This window comes from Oryzias latipes, chromosome 8 (assembly GCF_053564925.1).
Source record: "Oryzias latipes strain Hd-rR chromosome 8, Olatipes_Hd-rR_3.1".
In the NCBI taxonomy this organism is placed as follows: Eukaryota; Metazoa; Chordata; class Actinopteri; order Beloniformes; family Adrianichthyidae; genus Oryzias; species Oryzias latipes.
Genome location: NC_136244.1, coordinates 10592408 through 10610909, shown reverse-complemented (window position 1 = coordinate 10610909; position 18502 = coordinate 10592408). Strand labels below are relative to the sequence as shown.

The following is an 18502-nucleotide window of genomic DNA, read 5'->3' as shown; positions in this document are numbered from 1 at the left end:
CTACATGTCTAAGGTGCAAATAAAACCGAAAGAAGGGGGGCCCACTCCATACGGCAACCATAGGAGGGGGGCCACTGCCTAGTAAACCCCCCCCCCAGGCTCATCGCAGGCTAAGCCCCCCACCCCCTCACCCTATTATGAGGTTATATGAGGTTAACCGCGACACCGCGCCCCCTGGTGGTTCATCTCTGCGGTGATGAAAAATTCGACACTGTCACAGCTCTAGTGTACACATAGTTTGTTTGACATGGGAACCGCAGACTAATAGACATTAGGGGTGTGTATCCCGATACGCGCCCTGCGATACGATACGTATCCCGATATTTTACCAAAACATGTTTTCTTTCTGTTTTTTTAAATATGACTTTGAAAAAACTCAACCTGAACTTTAATGTCTTCCACTGTAATAAAATGGTCAAATTCCGTTTAATGATCACAATATTAAGCACTGCAATTGTATCTCATATATAAGTTTTGTTTACCAAAGCAAATTCATAGTGCTTTTATTTTGGTAAGTTAAAATATAGAAAGGGAACAGTCAACATTGTCTGATTTAAAAAATGTATATATTTTTTTCAGTGTAAGAAAAAACAAAGAATGAATGAGCCTTAACCAATAAGTTTCTATTGGGGAAATAAAATGCTGTTTATTTTTAGCATTAATGTAGCTTTTCTAGTGCTTTTAAACAGTTCAGGAGCCTGAATGGTGCTTTAAAAATAAAGGGTGGGGGACACACACTGATTCTTTCCAGAAACAAAGTGTGATGATGAGGCAGCATGACAGAACGAAGGAAAGTTGCTTTAATGTGACAAAAAAAGGGGCTTTGTTTACATATCTGCTCTGTTGCACCTTTGCAGCCACCCTTCTCACACACGGAAGTAAACTGGTAATGCTGATCACCACAATGTCTGCCTTTTTCAGAGCATTGTACACATCCCTCTGATCCATAAGGTCCCTAAACTAGAATCTATTGCTTTGAGGTTCTGCAGAACTTTAGCCCGCTTTGCTAGTATGTTAGCAGATGCTAAGCACATTAGCCTATTAGCTGCTGCCTTGCTTCATTGTCCATCTTATTTATATGAGCCGCTAAAAAGCACAGCAATCCACGTTTTCATATCTTACTGGCAGCAACATGGCTCAGAGTTTCTGTTTGGTATCCATTCCAAGTAAAAACTAAATAGTTCATGTCTCATAACAACAGAACAAGCTGCCTCTGCTCTGGCTGCAGTCTTCCTATTGTCTTGTGCAGAGTAGATCTGCTCAAAGAGGCTCCGTGCCCTTGCTGCCAACTAGCGGTCGGAGGGTGAAGTGGACAACAAGAGTCAGACGCTGAAGGCCGCTCAGAAATAATTAAATAAATATCGATCTGGCAGCATATGAATCGATACAAGTATTGCCAAATGACGTATTGCGATATATTGCAGAATCGATTTTTTCTTACACCCCTAATAGACATGATCACTTTTCCCACTGTCCCATGTGCAGCTGCGGGATGGCGTCGCGGCATTTTTGATTTTGTTCATTCCCTCTCGCACCCAGGTGTCCGCGCATCAGTGAAGCTGGTAAGTGCCATTTTGTGTGGCTTGGGTTGTGTAAGGACGTTAAGGGATAGGCCGCGTCTTGCATTGCATTTCAGCTTGCCACAGTTCACCGGCACACTAAAGCCCCCCTAAAAACCTTCCCGATCCCAGCCAAGCGTTTCTACCATGTTCACGTGGATTTGGTTGGTCTACTGCCTCCCTCACAGGATTACACTCATTTGTTAACCATGGTGGATGGCCTGAGGTAGTTCCTATGTCCTCCACTAAATCCGCTGACGTGGTCAGTGCTTTTCTCTCTGCCTGGGTTGCCCGTTTAGGTCTGACGTGCTCCAATCATATCTTGTTCGTCGGGTAATTAAATGCAGTCATAATCTGCATTGCCTGAGTCGCTGCCGCTAGCAGTTGTGGAATTAGCATTAGCCGAACTATTATTGTCTGGCTTTGAGCTTCTTTTTCTGTTTTCAGAAGCCATTTTTATTCTGGTAAGTATTCAAGGTGTTCAGGCTCAGCAAAACAGATTATTTAGCGTTTAAATGAATGGTTTTCCAAAGTAATACAAATTTTAGCGCAGCTGGATGAAAAGGAGCGTCTGCTCAAGCCGCCATTTTGGACCGCCCCTTGATGAGCCAGCTCCCGGGTCACAGCTCACGCCTATAAGTCACAACTCAAGTCTCATGAGTCGCAGCTAACGAGACTTGCGTCGCGGCTCACAGGTGTGAGACAGGTGATTGCATCTCTATCAAAGATCTCCAACTGGCTGTTAGCAACACCTTTTTTTTTAAAAGGGGAAGGGAAAGAAAATGTGTCTACAGTCATATACACAGTCTTACAACCAGATAGGAGATGAATGATCTACTATGTTTCATTTTACTTATTTAGTAAAATGTGCAAGAGACCACAAAGTAAAGCTGAGGAGATACTCTGAAGACACATTTGGGAGTCCAGGGCTCCAGACTGCGAGCAATTGGTCGCATTTTGCGACCAAAATTTGAGAGTGTGCGACTGAATTTTACATCCAGTCGCCCATGCGCGACCAGTAAATTTGCTTCCCCCACCCTTCGTATTTTTTATACATTAAACGTGGAAGGGGCACGTCAATGATCAATGAAATAATTAATGAGACGCGAGCGCACACGGACGCAGGCAGACACACACACTCGCGCACATACTCATGAAACGCGAGCACGTACACTCTCGCGTGATGCCTGTGTGCGAGGCGGCCACTGCGTGTGAGAAGAATAGGGAAAGCCACTGTGAGTGGCTAAAATGCGTGTAGGGGGAGGGGCCTAGAGATAATCGAGTGCGCGTAAACATCTGTGGGAAGGAAACGGAGAGACAAATATCATCACAAACTGATATGTGCGTCTGAGCTATGAGCAAGCGAACTATTGATTCGTTCTTCCCACCTGCGGCTGGTGTACCAGGGCCAGAGTGTACAGCAGGGGTCTCAAACTCGCGGCCCGCAGGCTATTTGCGGCCCCCAAGATGATATTTTGCGGTCCCCGCCTTAATATGAAGGTTTAATGTTACTGCAGCCCGCCAGTTTGTATGAAAGACACTTTTTCATTGTCGTGCGCGAAGCTGACCAACCAATCACAGTGGAGTATATGACACTTGGGGGGCGTGACAATGACAGGGTTTGAAAGCAGGAAACCTGACAGCCCCCTCCCCGGACCACATTAAGGAGTTCCTTACTTTCCTTTAGAACGCATTTATTCGCGCGTAATTTTCTACATACATGCAGTCCGTGCTGAACTTTTCTCTGGGCCGCACAGAACCGGAGGAAGGTTTAGGTTTTGGTTACGGTTACGGCGGCGCAATAAAACGGTCATGCGCGGTTGTTACGGCAGCACACCGCTCCCGCGGGAGTCGGGTCAGCTGAGGAGAATAAATGTCCCACACCTACATGCGTGACAGCTAACGGGGCTTGAACTTTAAACACGTGCGAGCAAAAACAACATTAGTTTTAGACACACTGAAAATACGTGGGGAAAATGCAACGATAGACATGTTTGAGATGAACCAGCGGCTCGCCTGGATCGTTGGGGAGACCGGGGGGGGTGGGGGGCTGTGAGATGAAAGCGAATCTGCAGCAAGACTGAAGGAGGACAGGAAATTGGAATTGTCCTTAACATTCAATTTAGTTTTAATATTCTTCTCCCCCTTAGTATGATCTGTGTTATTATATATTTTATGATTATTTTAATGTTTTGTGATGTATGTAGCCTTTTTTTTAATGAATTGGTATTTTAAATTATTTTAATTAATCACTCCACTACAAAAACCATCAGGACACATGTCCCATAATGCATTGTTTTGTAGTCTGTAGAGCAGCTTTCAGTCAGTTCAGTTTCCAGCTGTGTCCGGGTAGGTTTGCCCCTTGCTCCCACCCCTTTCTCGATTGACAGTTGATGTTGGAGCAAAAACAAAAATATATGTCACACACCAGGTGATCTGCGCAGCGTTGATTTCACCTGGGTGATCTCAAACACGCTTATTGTGCATCTTGGCTGCACCTATTTGGTGTCACAAAGATAAATTTGTACTGTCATGACAGCGATGCTTTTGTTTTGTTGCATCTTCAAAAGTGCAGAATAAAATGTGACACTGAATTTGAAACAGCACATTGTAATTTCTGCATCTATTATTAAAGCACTTATTAGTAATACAGTGGAAATTAGTAGATTTGGTTAGAATGTTGATTTACGGTATGCGCCCCTAAATTTTCTGGTTGCGCCCCTAAAATTTTCAGTTAGGGGCCACTGTGCTCCTAGTGAAAAAAGTTAGTCTGGAGCCCTGGAGTCACTCTATAAACTGCACAAGTCAAAGTTTTCCTTTTAAATAGTGAGACACGAGCAATAATTTGAAATTTATTCTAGTAACGTTGTTTCTTTGCATCAATTACTCAAAGATTAAATCTTAAATAATTTAGGCCATATAGGGAAAGCAAGAAACAGGCATGTCAAAAAACACAAAAAACAAATAACCAGCTATTTGTATTATTTCAGTGGCTGCACACCACCTCTAGTGTAATTTCGGTTTAATCTGATGAACTCTGGAGGCAGCAAACTATTGGCTTTCAGGGAAAAAATGCAGAAACATGGAGGGATAAGAGACATGGCCCAGTTGGAGGAATGTGCAAGAAAGACAAAGAAAAAAATTTACAATTCAGTCAAAAGCAAGTTTAAACATTGCCAATATTCACTCAAATGCAGAATCTCAAGTGACATAAAGGTCAAATGGTCGTCATTTCACCTTGAAGCATGAAAATAGAAAATGAAGGCAGTAAAAACTTATAGTAGCAAAAAAATAAAGACTTTCTAAAATATTTTCATGTAAACTTAAAAAAAAAAAGGATTAAAAAAAACAGAGCTAACTGTGAGAATCTAAACAAAACGTAGTGACAACCAGGAAATACGTACAACTAAACCATTTGCATGCTGAATTCATTTGCTTTGAAATGATGGAATGAATAACATTAATGTTTCACATCTCGTGTTTCGCTCTACACACACACACAAGACCCTCTGCTGGTCAATTTGCATTACATTCATGTGTCATGTGTTTGTGTTCATAAGATATGATTTTACTGAGAAACATGAAGAGAGACCCAGAGCTCTTGAACCCTATTTATTTTGAGCTAACCTAGGTAGCCCTGCTTCAGTAATTACTGGTCACCTGGATCAGGTGTATTTACTAAAAACAAATAAATAAAAATAAAAAACATCAGTACAAAATGAAAATGAATCTTTCTCTGCTCAAAACGTCTTTTAGCCGCTTTAAGCTACGTACGCCGGAATTCTGCATCGTGCTAAACGCATTCAAGAACACATGTTCTTAAACAGATGTTTAGCCTGTGGTGTTCACATTGGACAAGAAGGCAGGGGCTTCTTTTTATTTCTCTACAGTTTACTAGTGCATGTCTGCCACCTACGCTTGGAAGAGGCTTGGTGCAATATGTTGAAGAGGAGGAAATCTTGCGTTTTTGGTACGAAACAGAAACAGTTCCGCTTATTGTTAGTTTCCTTGCAACGGTGGATATGGATTACCATCATGTCAGTACATCATCAATACATCACTACCAAATTTGAATCCCTGATGCAAAGACCCAAAACTTCATTGCTGCATGTAAACACAAGACTTTTAAATGCGGAAGCCTGAAATGCGCGTTTACGCACGTTTACAAAGACTTTTGAGTAAAAGTGGCCGCTTGAACCCACGTTTCCAAGGGGGATGTGATCATAAGCTTTGGATTTATTAGATCAACTCTGCACATAAAGAGACTACAGAATGTCGATTGATGGAAAAAAAAAGCACAAGCTTGTAAAAAGAAGTGATGCTGCATAATGCAAGTCATGTTACTGTACACATCTCACATTTGGCTTCACATGACCTTTCAATTTTTGGAAACACAATTATTATTTTTGTGTAGCCGAACACGAAGCAACATGAAGACAGACGACTGGAGCCTCCTGTCCCTATCATGCACTAACACCCATCCAGAAGCTGTCATTCCTCCTCTCCACTCAGCGTTATAATAGGTGGCTAGGATGTTTAGGTTATGAGAGCAGCGTGTGTGTGGATGTGTGAGTGTGCACGGATGTCTACTGCTTCTCTTGTGGGCTGGAAAATGCTGACTTTTAATGTCCTTTTTGTTACTCTTTCATATAACACAAAGCAGTAGACTTAACTGGGCCTCTGAATCAAGCTCTCTTTCACTGTCCCCCTCTCCACCCTCTGCCGTGGTCTCTGTTTTATCTTTAACTCTCGTGTCTAGCCATGGAAAATCAAGAAAAGCTAAAGGAATTACAGTAGTTTATTGGCTCCTTTAACCACTATTACTTGATCAGACACGTTAAGCTGCTAAATGTTTTGCAAATGGCCACTTTAAACGTTCAAATGCAATATTATCTTTACCCCTTTTCTTTCATTTACAAATTTATACAGTAATCCAAAAGAAACAAGGAATACGTTGTCGATAGTTTTCATTGGAGGCACCATGATATACAATTTTTGGCTGCAAATTGTATCTTCTGTCACTAGATGTCTCTTAATATTATGAACGGACCCTAAAAATATTAATGCAAATCATTATAGACAGCAACTTGCAGGGATAAACACACAAAACTTAAAGATTGAGCAGTCTATTTCCACGGAGAGTTAATTTACAAAAAGGCAATAAAATACAACCCAATTGTCAAAAGTTAGCCTCTTAGAAAACCTCACTCACACACAAGAGATTAAAAAGAATTGTCAATGTCATGTCAAGTGATGAGTTTTAATGGTCTTTAAAAGGTATACATACACATATAGTTAATACAGGTCTGTTTTATTCTAGTCTGTTTTTTTTTTTTTATATTTAACTGTTCGGTTTACACCTTCATGGTTATTTCTCATTTCACTTGCTTTATCTTCAGCATTTGGCTATTCTTAGGTCAAACCCACTATAGTAGTGTATAACCAGAATGCTTACACAAAAATTAAATGTAATTATGGGTAATTATGTGGGTAGTGCATCATAGCTTAAAATGGTTGTTATGCTTAAAGTATATTTGCCTTCATATGTGAACATATTTGTTCATATGTTACCATATGAACATAAGTAACATCTGATTCACACATCAAAGGGTTTAATATGTTTTTCCTCCCTTAGAACCCTAAAGGATTCTTTGATCTTTCCTTCAGACACACTTTAGATATTGAACAGAATCTGGCTCATTGAGGTCAAGTTTAGCTAATCAAGTTCTTCCACACCAAGCTTATTCATGTCTCCATGGTCATTCGTTGCATTGCAGTGTTGTTTAGTTATTTTTGAACAGGAAGGGGCCCATCCCCCCACTGTTCCTCCTAAGTTGGAGAGCATGAAATTGTCCAAAACCTCTTGGTATGCTGAACCATTCAACATTCCTTTCACTGAAACGAAGGGAACATTCAAACTAGCAGGTTTGATTCCCACTATGGTACCTTACCTCGAACAGTTCGCAACATTTGGCAAGTGTTAAATCTTATGTGAACTGGTACTGATCAAACAGATGAACTGTGGTCCAGTTCAAAACAAGGGTCTTAGTTAAACAAAGTGGGCTCTGGTGCACTTTATTGATATGTGAATGCAAACAGAATTTCTATACAGAAAATCTGCTTCTTCAGCTAATCTGAAACCTACATAAGGTTTTGAGCTCTGTAGTGATCAACTGCATGAACTTGGCCACCTCTATGCACAACACACCTCAACATCCACAGACCCTCCTCTGTCAGTCAATGTGTTCTACCACTCTAGTTCATACTCACTTTCACTTTGTTTTTCACTTTTACTGACAGTTGACCGTAAAGACAGAAAAGCATGAAAAGCTGGATATCTTATCACAATACCTGGCTAGAGTTCACAGAGTTCCTGAGAATGAGATTCACAAATGTTTGGAGAAGCAGTCTGCATGCCCTTCATGATTTTATGCACCCGTGGCTCTGGAAGTGATTGCACCCCATCCATTCATCTTCAGAACCTGTTGTATCCCTTTCCGGTGTTTACGGAGCTTCCGTAAAAAGATCAGGTTTATGTATTTCAAAAAACTGTACAAAAACATCAATGAGCAGCTCAGATCTCCATGAAATCATTCAAAGACTCTCCCAATGATGAATGAAGAGCAGCAGCTGCCCCGCACTGTGGCAGGAAAAAGCCGCTGCTCCGTCTGTAACCCGTGGGAGGGGGTTTATAGCAGCAGGGGACACAGTGAAATAATCTAAACTAGTAAATTCTGACATCTCCTGCTTCTCTTACTTTTTTAATGTAATTTTATTTCTTTTCATTTTATTTTCGATGCAATGTACGATGATGCATTTACAGGCATCCTGAGTATTTTACTATTTTACCGCGAAAGAGCTAACCTGGAACCGTTTAAATGCACACATAAATATTTTCCTGCTTTGTTAAGAGGCTTCCCTCTAACAGAGGTATTCCTTCATGCTTTTATAAGCATGTCTTGCCTTATGACATTGAGTAATGGCTACCACGCTGCACCATATGTTTGGGGAAATAAAAAGAGAAAAAGAATAATAGCTTGCCTACATCTTCGCCTGATGTCCAACTCGCAAGTTTTTCTTCTCGTAAACAACTCTTAAGAGCACCTAACACTAAAACCACGTCAAAGCTCGTGTTTCTTTCCAGTTACAAATCACAAATACCTCTCACAAAGCATAAGTAATAAACTAAATAAGATAATTTGATACAGACAACCTTAATAAAACTTCGGTTTAATGAAAAAAAACTTGCAATTTACCTTGATTTAAGAAAGATTTAAGAAATCAAGAGTACCAGGATACAAGCATTACTTTTCATACATACATAAATTGTATCTATTTGCACAACTCTCTCAAAAAAAATGAATGTTATTTTGGAAATTATTTCAAAATTTCATCCCCTTCTCTCCGAATTGCTAGGCTTGTTGGAGTTGGACTTGGAATCAACGGCTAAACGACCGCAACGGAGTCTTCTTGTTTCTTCTACAAACATACGACGTGGAAAGTTCAAAAAAGCACTTTAGACAAAAGAAAAACTACGTACCGACTTGGCGAGAAAAAAGGAGCAGAACTGCGTGGATGTATGGATGTGGAAAAAAGGCAAAGCGCAGAGCACAGAGGGAGGAACGGCGGGTGGGTGTGGCTTTGGAGCATATCACTGGACAGCCTGACCCCCCCCCCCCCCCCCCCTCTCTCTCTCCTCTCTCTCTCTCTCTCTCTCTCTCTCGTTCCAAACCGGAAGTATACCTCCAAACCTCAAAGAAGCCAAAATCTCATAGGCTATGTCCGAATTCCAAACTAGTAAAAAACTATACGGTGCTGGACTATCTAGTGCCCTGGATTTTAAATTTGAATTTGGCACAATGCTTTATACTTTTTTCTTTCATGATTTGGAAATACGACGTCACTGATTTCACAAGAAAAATCTAATCAATACGAGCATTTTACACTGGCTATTTGTGAATAGTTTTAAAGTCACTGAGTTCCTAAGATGAAAATATTGATGGTTTATTTAAAAAAAAAATACATTTAAACACTTTTTTTCACTAAAATAGTTCAAACAAGATTTTGGAATTGTAGATTCGGAGAGCCCTACAAAATGCTGTTTTAAAAAGATCACCTGCCGGTAACATTTCCTATGGAAGTTTTTCTGTAGCATAATTAAAAATAAAAGTCAATACCAGAAATGCTTTTTCATTTTCAAAATGAAGCTGCATTTTTTGACTCAAAATTATAATGAAAAAGCAATCCACCAAACCACTTTTTCTTTTTCTTCTTTAACACTGCTTATTCTGTCACTTAATTAAAATGATAATGAAAATGGTGTTTGACATTTAATTTTCAAAAATTTCTCTAGTAAATGTGTACCAAACTTCATTTATAAATGTCTAATTTGACTATTAAAATGGATTAACAGAAATGCTTTTTAATTTTCAAAATGTAACTGCATCAAATCACTCAAAAATAAAATTTAAATGTCACTCCTTTAAAATGCTATTTATTTTCTACTTAAACATTGCTCATTCTGTGACATAATTAAAGCGAAAATGCAAAGAGGGGATTGCATTTGCGTTTTCACATTCACCCATGCAAAAAGTGTAGCAAAATTCAATACCAGTCAGCATTTCCAGGAGGGAGGCGGGGGGATGACGTCAGTGCTCACTTGGTGTGGCTACATGCTCTGCACGAGCCCCGCATGTCTCTGTTCAGTTCAGCCAGATTTTTCGTGTTTTTGCGGGCAGGGAAGGGTGCTTTGTAACGTTACGTAGGGTTCTCCGGAGGACGCTTCAGACCTCAGTCCATCCCACTGTTCTGAGTGAGCTGCCAGGCCCAGGAGGACCGTGTCTTCTGGGAGAACCGAGTCTCTGAGCAGAGGAGTAACTTTGAGGCGCTTATGAAGGCGGAAGTGCCACTTCGAGCAGTCCTGAGAAACCATGCAATCATGTGAATTTGTGTTGTCAATCGTGTCCAGACAAAATAAAGGCTGATGTTACCCTATACTATAATATAATATACTATAATATATCCAAGATGCACATTGCGGCATTGCTCGCACGGAGTTTAAATGCATGCAAAGCAAAATGTTGTTGTTGGCACATATCTGTAATCCTAAACCCTTCTCCTGAATCTTAAGACATATTTTTTATATTTTAATCTATACAATAATTATAAATCAGGTCCCCTATTTTTTTTTTTCCCTCTGGGTTAAGGCGGGACAGCGGGACCTTTCAGACTCGGTCAGAGAGAGAGATAGAACCGGTGCCTGCAGCGGCCGTCATGCCTGGGAACTGAAGCTGAGACTCTGGGAGGATCTCTGAGATGAACTCAAACATGGAAAAATCATAACCAGGTAGAAATCTTCAAAATAAATACACCTGATCTCTCAGCATTCTCCATGTCTTCCATGCATTGTAATGCAATAAACACAGACATCGCTCCATATAGCGATCTGGCAAAAACATTAGCTGGTAGCTCCTCCCACACACGCTGGAGTGATATTTCTGCCACCACGTTGCACACAAAACTTTCTACATTGCAGGTGAAAATATTAAATATTTGCTTTTCAATAAATGTTTATTCTGCTTTGATATTTTTTATTTTGCTTTCAATTTTTTTTTGCTTTCAAAAACGTTTTTTGCGTTGTGTCAAATCTCGCTTTTGTCCTATCTTTGATTTTGCTGACCACTTTGAGCACAACTTAGCATGATAAAACTGCCACTATTGCCACCGCCAGAAAGGTTTTTGCATGCGTTGTGTGTCATCTTCCTTTTTTTCTTATCTTTGATTTTGCTGAGTTAAGTTTCAGTTTGATGTGACAAAGCTGCCATCACAGGTGCACAACTTTTACGAATAATTATTCATTCAGTCATTCATTCATTTTTATTCCGTTTATCCCTTTCGGGGTCACGTGGCTGCCGGAGCCTATCCCAGCCACTTATGAGCGAAGGCAGGGGGACATCCTGGACAAGTTGCGAGTCTGTTGCAGGATAGAATGTCCACAATCACACATCCATTCACTCTCACAATCACACCTATGGACAATTTAGAGTTGCCAATCAACCTATGAAGCATGTTTTTGGATGGTGGGAGGAAGCTGGAGACCTCGGAAAGAACTCACGCATACACAGGGAGAACATCCAAACTCCACACAGAAAGGTCCCCCGTTGATGTAGTGATTTTCATGTCCCCCAGCCGGGACTTGAACCGGGGGCCTTCTTGCTGTGAGGCAAGAGCGCTAACCACTGCGCCACCGTGCAGCCCTAGGAATAATTATTACTAAAATATTTTTTTATAGTGTAATTAGTCTCTTAGCGAGAAAAAAAAGGTGAATTCTAGATCATTCTTCTGGGGTCATCCATTCAAAATTGTGATGGAGTTGCGGACTTTAAAAGTGTTTAATGAAATCATTTAATGAAACCTAACGTATTGTGTTTTTTATGTGATGTTATGTGGCGAAAGAAGGAAAAGAGAGGTAGGAGGGAGAAAAGAAAATACCAGTAGTCTGACTGAGAGACAAAAGTAAATTAAAGTGATGAAGGGATAAAAAAGTCTAGAGGGGGAGGACATAGAGAGTAAGTGGTCTAAAGAGAAGAGGAAATGAGAATGGGGAAAATGAAAGGTCATTGAAAATTTCCAGTTTATCCCTTTTTTATTTCAACTAAAACAGATTTCTGTCTTTGTTTAACCTTTTATCATCTGTTTTGTAAACACAATCTTTTTTTTTTCTTGTTGTTTGTTGGCAAATGACGCAAAGTCCTTTAGAAGGTCCTGCAATTTTTGTCAGCAAAACGTGTGATTGCCTTTTTGTAATTGTTTTTTTGACCACAGTGTGCATGAGGAATTGTTTTCCTGCAGAAAAACCATACGATTTTCAATATGTCCAAATTTTCCAACAGTTTGAACATTTGCCTCCTGACTCTTCACATTCTTTATGATTTCCCTCATTTTAGACAAGTAAAGTTCTTTCTCACGGTCGTAAGCAGATGGTTAGTTAGAATTGGCACGAGGTATGGAAGAGGGCTTTGTTGCAGCTACTTGCGCTGCTCATTGTTTCAAAACATGTGACTCCCACCATATCAGGATGATTGACCAAAACAAAGCAAGTTAACATTCATGTGCGGCCATTTTTGAAAAGTAAAATAGCTGGAATGGGATTAAGACGACACTGTAAAAACCTAGAAGAACCCAGAGTATTTTATTTTGAAAAACAGAGGATTTGTAGATAGGTTTGTAGATTTATAGATAGCCCCGCATCTGTCCAGTTCTTTTTCGTCAATTTTACCCGGCAATTTTACCCGGCAGCTTCTTTACACCACTTATTTTACACACTTGAGAGAACAGGTTTAACTCCTCTTAATGATTTGCGGTCTCCAACACAAAATAAACTTGCCACAATAAATAAACAAACATGAAGTCATAACCCTTTTATGGTTGGAGCCAAGAAGCAGAACTAATAGAAGTGTATAAATCCTCTCAAAAATTTGAAAAGGTCCTGGCTCAGCTCAACGTTTCTTTACTGCCAATTTCTTCTTTTTCACTTGAATGCTCGTGTGGCCTCCTGATGAAAGGATGACTAACCCGGAAAAGGATTAACTGAATCCACAGTGGACAAAGTCTGCATAAACCACCGCAAAAAAAATCTGCAGTCAAGGCATGCATGAATCCTGCACAGAAATTGCATGTAAACTCAAAAGACAATGAGCCCCTGACAAAAGCACCAACATCTTTGTAAAAAAACATAATTTTGTTTTGTTAACCACTTGGAACATGCTTTTATTGTTAAAGGTCTTCCCTGGGGTTACACCAGCTCCCAGACAAGGTTGATTTCATTGATTTATATATTTTTCTTTTGTTTCATTTTATTTAATTGTATTTATTTATTTATTTAAATAATCCAGCTCCTTATATATTTGCTTTTTAAAATTTCTGTGCGATGCCTGTGTGCAATCAAGAAAAAGGTTTGCTGGTCAACTACAAGACAAAATTTGCTAACAAAAGTCAGAAAGGTTTGGAAATTGAGCTGTAAGGGTGTAAAGTATGGTGTCAATTCAGCGGCTAATATTTTGCGCATCAAAACTGTAAAACAGCAAATCAAAATCCCAAATCCGCGAATGAAAATGCATAAATTGAGAACCAAAACTCACAATTTGCAACCAAAAGATATAAAAGCACAATCATATTTCTCGGCTGCCGATTTGTTTTCTCATCATTCTGAAATTGTCGTTTTGAAGTGCGCTTTTATTTTATTGAGTTGTGCTTTTATTTTTTAAGTTGTGCTTTTTTTTGACGAAACGTTAAATCAGCGACACGCCAGTAAAGGGGAGGGGAGGCGGGACATCTCCGACATCCATAAGCTCATTGGCTACCGAATAACTTCGAGTCTTACGTCAACATACCAGTTTCCGAAGGTACCGGTAAATTTTTCATGTTTTTCAAATCTTTTACTATATTAAACGATCAAACGTGTACTTTATGTAACCGGAGGATGCCAGCACAGTCAGATGAGCTCCACCAGTACCTGCTAGAGAAAAAAGATGTTAGAAAGTAAGATGTTGCATGAAAAACTATCGCCATTCATTGTAAACAATGTTCTCCTGTGCTAGCCATGCTAGCTAGCTCAATGCTAGCGGGGTTTCCAGCTCATTTCATGACTTTTACGCATTAAACAAAGTCGATTTTTTACGACAGTGTCAGGATCGGTCATGTAAAACCTGGGAATAATTGCCTGTGAATTGTCACTAGGATTAGTCAAAGGTTTTTTTCAAGAAGTACATTAATGCATAACCTATAAGGTTTCTCAACATTATTGGTTCTCAAACAAGCATATGGGAGCTCCAGAGTCTGTACTCAAGCTTTCCTTCTAACAGAGCCTCACACATTACCATTAGGTTCTCCACCTCTTATACTCCTGCATGCCTGCTACCTAGATGCATACCAGACCCACACGCATAAACACACACATCCAATGATCTACAGCCAGACAGGAAGCATCCCCACACACACACGCCCTTTTTCCTGTTTCTCACAGCATAAATGGGCGTGCATCCATGCTCTCTGAGTAAAATTTTTGGCAGTGACAGCAATCAGCAGGAGGCAGGCAGACACGCACAGGAAAAAACTGCACACTGCCATTAGACAGAAGATAGAGGAGGATTGAAGAAATATTATTGGAAAGGAACAAATATGGAGAAGATTATGCAGACAGAGAGCAAGTTTGTCGGAGGGATGTGGTCAGGGAACAATGCTGGCAGTGGAACTGTTTTCTTCATCTGCCTTCCTTCCTTTTCAGGAGACAGAGTTCACACTAATAAAAAATGCAGTTAAAACTTCAAGCATACATGGTGCTGTGTATCAAACAAAATAAAAGCCGTATAGATTTTTTTCAAAATGAACTACACTTTTTTTTTTTTGGGGGGGGGGGGGGTCTATAAGTTTGACAAAACAAAAGTTTCTGCTAATTGATTAAGTCAAAACTGTTCAGTCTTTCTAAAATGAAAGAGGGATTCCTTAAAAAAATTCTAGGTGAGTGAAGTATAGTAATGACAATTACTTCCTCATTTTTTTTTAGTTTTTTTTCCGGACAGGAAAAAAAAGGAAAACATAACAAAACACAATCCACATCAAGTGATATTGTCTCGTTTTCTTTCTTCTTTTGTGTGCACACCCTTCCCTTGACAAATACATGGATGTAGTTACAATCAGCCACTGCAAAAAGACTTTGGATCACACGTGTGCATGTTGCAACATAAGCAAATCCTAGTCTTTGTATTTGCATCCCAAAGTTTTCCTTCATTTGCCTGAGCACCTGGTCACACAGGAGACAAAAGCTGAACATAAAAATAATCTACAACCGTTTCACCTGGATGAAAACGGAAGGATTAAGCTATTTACCCACTGAGATGACAAGAACGAACTAAACTCGAGTTCTTGAACAGGTGCTTAGTACATGATAAGTCTGAAAGGATTGATTGTTGAAGTGAAATGTTTTGCACTGTTTGTGTGTTGTCTTTTCTTTATGGAAGGGGCCATTTTTTCTTTTCTTTTTTTTCTACTGTTTACTAACGCACGTCCGCCACTTACAGTTAGATGAAGCTTGGTGCGAAATGTCAAAGCGGTGCAAATCTTGCTCCATGTTTTTTCTTAAACAGCTCTTTTCTGATATATGAAGGACTTGGTGTCATATTTCCAGCCGGGCACAATTATCAATTTCTTGTCAATTATCAGTTTTCAAACGGTTTGCACTTCTGGGAATTAAAAGGGATGCCATCCATATGTCACTACCAAAGACTTGGTGTCGTATAGTTCCGTCTGGGCAGAAAATGCGCAATAATTAATTTCTCCTTTGTGATCATTTTTACAACGGTTGGCACTTCTGTGTTTTGAAAAGGAAGCTACCTACACATCACTACCAAATCCGAGTCCCTGGCTGGTCACAGTTCAGCATTGTCCTGTTAGTGGCCAAGATCAGAATCTGATTTTTTTTTTTTAATTGTCATTATGCAGTGCACAATGACATTTTTTCCAGCAGCTCTTTTCCAACAATATTGAAAATACTATATAAAAAAATGCATACGACTATATAGTAGAATGGGATCAATATAGCACATGTGAGTGGATATTCCAGATATAGAATGAATATTGCACACATGACATGAATATTGCGTACTTGATTTAAAGTGCAGACATAGCATTGTCAGCTGTGTAGTGACAGGGGATTAGTGGGTTATGTTAAGTCTGGGGAAAGGGGGAGTTTTGTTGACACAATTGTGTGATGGGGGGTGGACCTCACCGCTCTGGGGAAGAAGCTGTTTCTCAGTCTGCTCGTGTGGGTTCTGATGCTCCTGTACCTCTTTCCAGGGACGGGAGAGGTACAAACAGTTGATGTCCTGGATGGGTAGGGTCTGCAGCTATACGACCAGCCCTCCGTTGGACCCGGCTGGAGAGGTCCTCCCACAATCTCCTGTGCGGTTTTCACCACCAGGGGACCAAGTCCTTCCTGTCTTGAGCCGTGCAGCTCCCTTACCACACCGTAGCACTCAGACAGAGGATGCTTTCTATGGTTGCTCTGTAGAAGTTTCCCAGAAGTTGAGATGAGGGTTCAGTCATTTTAGGCTTCCTGAGGAAGAAGAGTCTCTGTTGAGCCTTCTTCACCAGGTGGGATGTGTGCAGCGACCAGGTGAGATCAGATGTGATGTGGATCCCCAGGAAATTGATGTGGTCCACCTCCTAACCATGAATGAGGAGGGGTGTGTGTACCACCTTCCTAAACCTTCTGAAATCCACAATGACCTCTTTGGTCTTGGAGGTGTTCAGGATGAGGTTGTTGTCGGCACACCATACTGTTAGGTGCTGGACCTCCTCTCTGTAGTAGGTCTCATCATTTTGGATATGAGATCTACTACGGTGGTTTCATCGGCAAACTTTAAAACCATATTTGTGGGATGAATAGCAGAGCAGTCATGGGTGAACAGAGCGAAGAGTGCCAGGCTGAGGACACACCCCTGTGGTCTTCCTGTGCTCAGGATCAGTGTGGATGATGTTGAGTCCCCGATTCTCACCACTTGGGCCCTGTTGGTGAGAAGGTCCCTGATCCAGAGGCACAGAAATGACATCCATTCTCATCCTCCTCCAGATTATATGTCAACCACAAAAACACCCACCATATCAGAAGATTATTTAATCATGAAAACAATCTAAAATCAAAATATTTAATGACAAATGCCAGAAACAAAACTTTTCTTTGAACCTATTTGCTGATTTTAATGTGCTTGGGTATGCAGTTTAAGTTCAGTGTTTGTCGACAAAGTTGAGTTATGTGTGTAAATAAAAAAAAAAAGGTCAGGAAGTGTTGCTCAATTTCCTTTCTCTGCACAAACATGCTGACCCGCGAGGGCGCACATTTACAACTGACTTCAGTTGAGATTGTTTTATTGTCTTTGCAAGTGTCCCCAGCTTATGAATGTAATCACACACAGCTAACGCTAATCATGTGGTTCTGTCTCAAGGAGCAAGTCAGGAGCGTGGGGATATCACCCCGCAACATTGCCAGACAGCACGACCTCTAATGACTACTAACTGCAAACATATGTTTACAATTATCATTTCTGAACAGAAAAGAGATCTCAATAATTGCCATGTTGTGAACTATAGCTTCAGAATGGTTTTATTTCAAGAGGGGACTGACTTCCTTCTGGTTTACCCTTTATTTGCCTATAATCATAGAGTAGGCGCCAGGTAAACTGCTGAGGATGAGCTGGGAAGAGGACCTCAGCTGTTGGGCTGAAGTGTTACTTTTTGATTAGTATATTCCAGGGAGGGGGAGGCCTCTGTGGTCAGTGGTTTGAGTTGTGGGCTGATCAGAAGGGCTCTCTGGGATGGAGGCAGAAAAACAGACTTGATGTCTGGGAATCCATCGGCTGCGGTCTGATCTAAATCGGAGCAAGCCCCCTGTGAAAGGAAACGTGGCCAAGGACAATAATAGAGTATCAATGAATGTTAAAGAAAGGAATGAAGTATGTAGTCATGTGACACACTGATTTGTATTGGATGATTTGAAGATTGTTTTGGTCAACTATTACGTCATTAAACCCCCTTTCTTTATAGACCCACTCTGATGAAAATTGTATTTTTGGTGTTTTTAGCATGTTTGTGTGGTAATTTTCTGTTGATGGAAGGCATAAATAAAGAACATTTAGCTTAAAATTGCATTTCTGAGTATTTCTTTATTCAAATCTTTGTGAATCAGGAGCAGTAAAAAATGCAGTTGGAAAAATAAGAATCTTTGTGACAGAAAATATTTTGGGGGGGCATTAGCTCCCTGCTCCACTCCACTTGCAAACAAATAGATCCATGTAGGTATTTTTCCCTTGTGTGAGCTCCAGTATTACTCACCATTTTTATTGTACCAGTAAGGTTAAGTTGGATTTGCAAGGAGTCTTGAACTAGAA

General features: G+C 40.3%; 1 protein-coding gene and 1 long non-coding RNA gene across 5 annotated transcripts in view; one reads left to right on the top strand and one right to left on the bottom strand.

The window, feature by feature from the left end:
* Positions 1-9233, bottom strand: part of emp2 (epithelial membrane protein 2) — a 50808-nt gene extending 41575 nt beyond the window's left edge. For 3 of the 4 annotated variants that reach the window (XM_020700051.3, XM_020700052.3, XM_023957686.2), the window contains exon 1: positions 9100-9220. The gene's annotated coding sequence lies outside the window, so the exon portion shown is untranslated. Of the gene's footprint in view, positions 1-9099 lie in introns of all 4 variants that reach the window. The other variant, XM_004084627.5, reaches the window with a different exon arrangement.
* LOC144994277 (uncharacterized) lies at positions 1484-18196 on the top strand. The gene is made up of 3 exons (XR_013657732.1): positions 1484-1562; positions 10766-10905; positions 16413-18196. It is a non-coding gene; the product is annotated as an uncharacterized LOC144994277 (long non-coding RNA).
* The last annotated feature ends 306 nt before the right edge of the window (positions 18197-18502 follow it).